Consider the following 8,990-nt stretch of genomic DNA (forward strand, 5'->3'; position numbering starts at 1 on the left):
TTTGACCGGTAGTGTACATTATCAAGCATTTCACACATATTATCCAGATACTGACTGTTAGCACTTGGTGGTCTATAGCAGCTTCCCACAAGAATGGGCTTTAGGTGAGGCAGATGAACCTGTAGCCATATTACTTCAACAGTATTTAACATGATATCCTCTCTAAGCTTTACATGAATGTGTTTCTGAATATAGACCGCAGCACCGCCCCCCATTGGCATTTTTGCATTTTCTGTAGATTTCATAACCATGTATTGTTACCACTGTATCATCAAAGCTATTATCTAAGTGAGTTTCTGAGATAGTCAGAATATGAATGTCATATGTTACTAGCAAGTTATTGATTTCATTAACCTTATGTTAATGTGGGCTACATATGTTAATGTGGGCTATTTTTAGCACTTTTCTGGGATGCTAGATTGTTTTTATTGCTTTACTGGGAAGCGTATCAGAAGTAGACATGCTCATGTTATTTATGTTTGCGCTGATTGTGCAGGGTGAGCTGCACACAGTGGACTTCCTACTAGGGCACACCGCCTCAGTGCTAACAGTATAATTTAGGCAAATTATTACTGCATCCAATATCTGTAGGATCAACAGAGGCATTCAGGGAAGTTAGAGCAACATAAATTAGTTTACTTACATTGTGTCTGTCAACACGCCTGGGATAATGTACTTTTGCTGCAGCATTATGACAACTCAGCGACACAACGGTAGGGATTAACTGAGCTGGTCTTGGTTCATATATATTTCGCTTAGATGTGCTCAATCTTAACAGTGTACCAAATTATTCAACTCAGTTTCTCCTTCAAGTACCATCTGGCAATCCGCCCTGTGTGTCTGGGAAACGTGGGAAAGGGCTGTTGTTGCCATAGCAACATACTCTGCACTCGCTTTGTGCAGAGGCCAACTGCAAGTTGAAGTCGGTGAGAGACTCCTAAATTGATAGTGTCGTTTTTTAGGCGATTTTACAGCGATCTACTTCACATGCAGATACTGACTTCGCTATTAGTGTGTGTAGTTACGTTTGCTAGCTAGCTAGCCAGCCAGCCCAGAGAGAGAGCAATGCATTGTGGGTTTTGTAGTCGACTTGAGCTGCAACAGATTTCCACAACAATTTTCACGTTGCTACCAACCTTGTTATAACAAAAAATGTAAAATGTGTTCACAAAAAATATTGTTTTCACCAGTGGAGGCTCATCAGAGGAGGACCATCCTCCTCAGTGAATTTCTTTTTTATATATATAGTGAAACATTAAAAAAGTTATCCTTTTTAGATAAAATTGTACTAAATATATTCACGTCACCAAATAATTGATTAAAACAGAGTTTTGCAATGGTCTACAGTAGCCATAACAGCACTCTGTACAGTAGCACCATGGTGTAGCTGGAGGACAGCTAGCTTCCGTCCTCCTCTGGGTACACTGACTTCAATACAAAACCTAGGAGGCTTATGGTTCTCATCCCCTTTCATTGACTTAGACAGTAATTATGACAACTTCTGGAGGACATCCTCCAACCTATCAGAGCTCTTGCAGCATGAACTGACATGTTGTCCACCCAATCAAAGGATCCGAGAATGAATCTAGTACTGAAAGCATAAGCTACAGCTAGCTAGCGCTGCAGTGCGTAAAATGTGGTGAGTAGTTGACTCAAAGAGAGAGCTATGTTGACTATGACGTTACTTTAGCTAATATGGGGACAACGATGTAGGCTGTGTGTAGCTGTTCATTTTTTTTTTTTTCGCCTGGTCACAGATGGCTGATGTGCATTGAAGTTCACAAGCCAAGGGAAAAGGGGAGGGGAGGAGAGCGTGTAGATGCGAGAAGGAATACAATGAGCTGTTTGTATCTGGCAATGAAAGTGAACTGTTTGCGTGTGATCAGGGGTGCATTAATTCCGCCGATTCTGTTGAAAGATTTTTCTTAAACAGAAGCAAACGGAACGAAAAGGGGATAAACAGACCTGAATTTGTCCAATAGAAACTCTCGTTTGCAACTGTTGGACTAATGATTACACCCTAGATCAGCTAGATGCAGGCAAGTGTGTGCAAGGTGGTATTGAATGTGTCACTATCAGTCCAAGTGTCACCTCAAATCTTTCTCTCGACCTGTGTGCACCTACGTTGAAAACTTTCATTCATAGGCTAGGTCGTAGCAACCTCATGATGGGTATAGGGAAAATTTTTGTATCATGTAGTAGCCTAAATCTATCGATGTTACATTGAACTGGGGGAATGGAATATGAATGACAGTCATCCAATATGCTGTAATAGAAATAAGGCCATGCTCATAATTTTTTTAAATCATCCTCCCTCATCTTAAATGGCACCGACCGCCACTGGTTTTCACATATTAGTGATATTTAACACTGAGCCAACTTTGTCATACATAAATAACAAAAAATGCAGAAAAAGCTGCAGTGTTGTTCAATGCATATGTAATCTGGTCAAAAATCCCGACCTACGGTTTGCAATGCTCCCACAAGTTGGGATATAGAGCTTTCGAGAAGAGACCTGGGCTTCAGGCTATTCAGCATGGGAGTGGGAAATTGTGGGGAGCCGGTGTCCAAGTAGGCTACACGTAGCTAGCTACGCGTGTTGAAAACATTTAATCACAATTAAGACATTGTAACACCACTCACTACTTGTAGCTGTATAGTCTGTTTGTATGTGTTGTTTGTTTTGGCCAGCTTAATGTTTCGGTCGGTAACTACAGTAGCTAGGTACTCACTCACTCAAGTGTCTGCTAACACCTTCATGAAAAGAAGCATGAGGGAAGCCCTACAATGTTAAGTTTTTCTAAGTAGTGAGAACGCTCAGGAGCAGGCATTATTGAAAAGTAATCTTTAGACATACAGTGGGGGAAAAAAGTATTTAGTCAGCCACCAATTGTGCAAGTTCTCCCACTTAAAAAGATGAGAGAGGCCTGTAATTTTCATTATAGGTACACGTCAACTATGACAGACAAAATGAGAAAAAAAATTCCAGAAAATCACATTGTAGGATTTTTAATGAATTTATTTGCAAATTATGGTGGAAAATAAGTATTTGGTCAATAACAAAAGTTTCTCAATACTTTGTTATATACCCTTTGTTGGCAATGACACAGGTCAAACGTTTTCTGTAAGTCTTCACACACTATTGCTGGTATTTTGGCCCATTCCTCCATGCAGATCTCTTCTAGAGCAGTGATGTTTTGGGGCTGTCGCTGGGCAACACAGACTTTCAACTCCCTCCAAAGATTTTCTATGGGGTTGAGATCTGGAGACTGGCTAGGCCACTCCAGGACCTTGAAATGCTTCTTACGAAGCCACTCCTTCATTGCCCGGGCAGTGTGTTTGGGATCATTGTCATGCTGAAAGACTCAGCCACGTTTCATCTTCAATGCCCTTGCTGATGGAAGGAGGTTTTCACTCAAAATCTCATGATACATGTCCACATTCATTCTTTCCTTTACACGGATCAGTCGTCCTTGTCCCTTTGCAGAAAAACAGCCCCAAAGCATGATGTTTCCACCCCCATGCTTCACAGTAGGTATGGTGTTCTTTGGATGCAACTCAGCATTCTTTGTCCTCCAAACACGACGAGTTGAGTTTTTACCAAAAAGTTCTATTTTGGTTTCATCTGACCATATGACATTCTCCCAATCCTCTTCTGGATCATCCAAATGCACTCTAGCAAACTTCAGACGGGCCTGGACATGTACTGGCTTAAGCAGGGGGACACGTCTTGCACTGCAGGATTTGAGTCCCTGGCGGCGTAGTGTGTTACTGATGGTAGGCTTTGTTACTTTGGTCCCAGCTCTCTGCAGGTCATTCACTAGGTCCCCCTGTGTGGTTCTGGGATTTTTGCTCACCATTCTTGTGATCATTTTGATCCCACGGGGTGAGATCTTGCGTGGAGCCCCAGATCGAGGGAGATTATCAGTGGTCTTGTATGTCTTCCATTTCCTAATAATTGCTCCCACAGTTGATTTCTTCAAACCAAGCTGCTTACCTATTGCAGATTCAGTCTTCCCAGCCTGGTGCAGGTCTACAATTTTGTTTCTGGTGTCCTTTGACAGCTCTTTGGTCTTGGCCATAGTGGAGTTTGGAGTGTGACTGTTTGAGGTTGTGGACAGGTGTCTTTTATACTGATAACAAGTTCAAACAGGTGCCATTAATACAGGTAACGAGTGGAGGACAGAGGAGCCTCTTAAAGAAGAAGTTACAGGTCTGTGAGAGCCAGAAATCTTGCTTGTTTGTAGGTGACCAAATACTTATTTTCCACCATAATTTGCAAATAAATTCATAAAAAATCCTACAATGTGATTTTCAGGATTTTCTTTTCTCAATTTGTCTGTCATAGTTGACGTGTACCTATGATGAAAATTACAGGCCTCTCTCATCTTTTTAAGTGGGAGAACTTGCACAATTGGTGGCTGACTAAATACTTTTTTTCCCCACTGTATTGTACTTTTCTTAAAATGTCTTCTTCTTCTTTGATGGGGTTTAACGGTGGTTTGCATCCAATGTTAATGGTGCATTACCGCCACCAGCTGGACGGGGTATTGAATAAGAAACAACAAAAATAACCTTTAGGGAAAGGGGGAAAATGACGTCATACAAAATAAAACACGTCAACTAAGAAAACCCTTCACACTTCTTCAATCACAGTCCCTCCTAAATATATCCCTACACAGGCTCAGGGGCCTGTGATTGGGGTACTTTCACCGAAAGGATTTCTTGCACGGCCTCGGCTGTGAAAATTTTCAAACAGAAATTTGCATCCTGTAGCACTAACTCCAAAAAGTTTTGGGACACTGTAAAGTCCATGGAAAATAAGAGCACTTCCTCCCAGCTGCCCACTGCACTGAGGCTAGGAAACACTATCACCACCGATAAATCTACAATAATCGAGAATTTCAACAAGCATTTTGCTACGGCTGGCCATGCTTTCCACCTGGCTACCACTACCCCGGCCACCAGCTCTGCACCCTCCGCTGCAACTTGCCCATGCCCCCCCCCGCTTCTCCTTCACACAAATCCAGACAGCTGATGTTCTGAAAGAGCTGCAAAATCTGGACCCCTACAAATCATCTGGGCTAGACAATCTGGACCCTTTCTTTCTAAAACTAGCCGCCGAAATTGTCGCAACCCCTATTACTAGCCTGTTCAACCTCTCTTTCGTAACGTCTGAGATCCCCAGAGATTGGAAAGCTGCCGCGGTCATCCCCCTCTTCAAAGGGGGTGACACTCTAGATCCAAACTGTTACAGACCTATATCCATCCTGCCCTGCCTTTCAAAAGTTTTTGAAAGCCAAGTCAACAAACAGATCACCGACCATTTCGAATCCCACCGTACCTTCTCCGCTATGCAATCCGGTTTCCGAGCTGGTCATGGGTGCACTTCAGCCACGCTCAAGGTCCTAAACGATATTATAACCGCGATCGATAATAGACAGTACTGTGCAGCCGTTTTCATTGACCTGGCCAAGGCTTTCGACTCTGTCAACCACCGCATTCTTATTGGCAGACTAAATAGCCTTGGTTTCTCAAATGACTGCCTCGCCTGGTTCACCAACTACTTCTCAGATAGAGTTCAATGTGTCAAATCGGAGGGCCTGTTGTCTGGACCTATGGCAGTCTCTATGGGGGTGCCACAGGGTTCAATTCTTGGGCCGACTCTTTTCTCTGTGTATATCAATGACGTCGCTCTTGCTGCTGGTGACTCTCAGATCCACCTCTACGCAGACGACACCATTTTGTATACATCTGGCCCTTCATTGGACACTGTGTTAACAAACCTCCAAACGAGCTTCAATTCCATACAACACTCCTTCAGTAGCCTCCAACTGCTCTTAAACACTAGTAAAACTAAATGCATGCTCTTCAACCGAACGCTGCTTGCACCCGCCCACCCGACTAGAATCACTACTCTCGACGGGTCTGACCTAGAGTATGTGGACAACTACAAATATCTAGGTGTCTGGTTAGACTGTAAACTCTCCTTTCAGACTCACATTAAGAATCTCCAATCCAAAGTTAAATCTAGAATCGGCTTCCTATTTCGCAACAAAGCCTCCTTCACTCATGCTGCCAAACATGCCCTCGTAAAACGGACTATCCTACCGATCCTTGACTTCGGCGATGTCATTTACAAAATAGCCTCCAACACTCTACTCAGCAAATTGGATGTAGTCTATCACAGTGCCATCCGTTTTGTCTCCAAAGCCCCATATAATACCCACCACTGTGACCTGTACGCTCTTGTTGGCTGGTCCTCACTACATATTCGTCGCCAAACCCACTGGCTCCAGGCCATCTATAAATCACTGCTAGGCAAATCCCCGCCTTATCTTAGCTCATTGGTCACCATAGCAACACCCACCCGTAGTCTGCGCTCCAGCAGGTATATCTCACTGGTCATCCCCAAAGCCAACACCTCCTTTGGCCGCAATTCCTTCCAGTTCTCTGCTGCCAATGACTCGAACAAATTGCAAAAATCTCTGAAGCTGGAGACACTTATCTCCCTCACTAACTTTAAGCATCAGTTGTCAGAGCACCTTACCGATCACTGCACCTGTATACAGCCCATCTGAAATTAGCCCGCCCAACTACCTCATCCCTATATTGTTATTTATTTTGCTAATTTGTACCCCAGTATCTCTATTTGCACATCATCTCTTCCACATCTATCATTCCAGTGTTAATACTAATTGTAATTATTTTGCACTATAGCCTATTTTATTGCCTTACCTCCATAACTTGCTACATTTGCACACACTGTATATATATGTATTTCTGTTGTATTTTTGACTTTGTTTTGTTTTACCCCATATGTAACTCTGTGTTGTTGTTTTTATCGCACTGCTTTGCTTTATCTTGGCCAGGTCGCAGTTGTAAATGAGAACTTGTTCTCAACTGGTTTACCTGGTTAAATAAAGGTAAAATAAAAAAATAAAAAAAATAAAAAAATCACGAAGACCCAAAAAAATTTCAGCGGCATTCACAATGATTCCTATTTTCTTAGACTTCTTCTCCGCTTGTGCTGTACAGTTTATGACCATTGCAATAAATAATACAAAGTCCACCTTTTTAACATGTAGCATTTCACTATCCCTCGGTTGATGAGAAAACTTCACTGGTCATGGTTGCTCTACTACCATTGCTTCTTCCCCGCCACTCATTCCTTATGACACTGAAGGGGCTTGTGCACAAAAGCTCTTACAGGGTATCTCATGAATCCTAACTTTATATGAGAAGGGAGATACTCTTCATCAATGAACAGTAGCATGGATTAAATTAATTTATTTTCTCCGTCCATCATACAGGTCAGTCGACGTGCACCAACCACTCCATCGATGTCTTCAGTTATTTCCTCTGCCTTTATTTCTTGCGCCACCCCAGAAATAACCCCCTTGATAGGCGCCCTGCTACAAAAATCCATGCAGGAAACATTCCACTCCGATATCTTTTTGAGTCTTAAAACACACTTCTTCTTCCCTGCAGACACACAAAAAAACTAAATAAGACCACTTCTTGTGACTCTTACTGACTCCACACTTTCCTCCAACACATTCCAGATTTTCCTGGAGACGTTAAACGGATTTCCCAAGTAGCATTGATCCAAAACCCTGACTCCGACCAAAAACGAGTCTAGTGGTTTCCTATTTTCCAACATAGCTTTACTTCTCTCGTTTCCCTTTTTCTTCGCCACAGTAACCCACTCATTCTCACTTTCTGTACTATTAGCTTCACTCGACTCATTAGCAGTTTCAAACAAAACCTCAGTTTCCGCCATCTTCCGTCCTACCAATCAATCAATCAATCAAATGTATTTATAAAGCCCTTTTTACATCAGCAGATGTCACAAAGTGCTATACAGAAACCCAGCCTAAAACCCCAAACAGTAAGCAATGCAGATGTAGAAGCACGGTGGCTAGGAAAAACTCCCTAGAAAGACAGAAACCTAGGAAGAAAGCTAGAGAGGAACCAGGCTCTGAGGGGTGGCCAGTCCCCTTCTGGCTGTGCCGGGTGGAGATTATAACAGTACATGCCATTAAGGCCAGATATGATGTACAACTCCCTTATACTTTGCTTGAGAAAATAAATAAACAAATACCCTACCATCTAACACTACACTCACCAAAAAAGTTTATAATAACAAATAACACCACCCTACTCCACTATTTAAATCTATGTATTCCTACTTCAGGCCAACAGCCTGAAAGGATGGGGCACCACCACTTAACACACCCTGTAACTCTTCTGATATCAAGTCTCACACACCCAAATACCTCTCTGCAGCTGCCACCACAAACTCAATTTTCTGCGACTTACATTTCATCCCTGCAGTACAGTTGATAACCATTGCTATAAATGCTAAAAATCCAATCTTACTGAAACATATTTCACTTGTTAGCCTATCCCTCTGTACTGGTACAGATCTACTACTCACACCACTCCTCTCAGGATCCCTCCCCCTTGACCCATCTTCCTCTACTTTCTTCACTGCCTCAGCATGACAACTTCTGCACTACTCTAACCCTGGAAACCTCAACCTGCCTCTCTCGCACCGGACATTTCTGATCCCCAGCCCCATGGGCACCCCTACAATTAACACATACCACTACTTTCCCCAATGCTACACATTCCTTTCTCATGCCCTTCTGCACACTAGGAACCTCCCTCCTACACACTGCTGCCCATAAGCTTGACACCTGTAACAACGTAATGTATTCTGCACAAAAGCTCATACAGGATAATTGTATATCCTAACATCACTTTGTCGGGCAAAGAACAGACAATGACTATTCTGTTTCACCACTCACGCCACCCTGTCTGCGTTGCACCAAATGAGGAGCATCACAAACACCGGGAATCTTCCCTTTCAGTTGGTCAACTTTTACATTTACTGCTACCCCAGTTATCACTCCATTCAATGGCATCCTTTTCTTGAGAGCAAAACACTTCATATCTCTTGCCCCCATTCGTTTAATGAGGAGCAC

This window comes from Coregonus lavaretus (assembly GCF_964263955.1).
Source record: "Coregonus lavaretus genome assembly, chromosome: 24".
NCBI lineage: Eukaryota > Metazoa > Chordata > Actinopteri > Salmoniformes > Salmonidae > Coregonus > Coregonus lavaretus.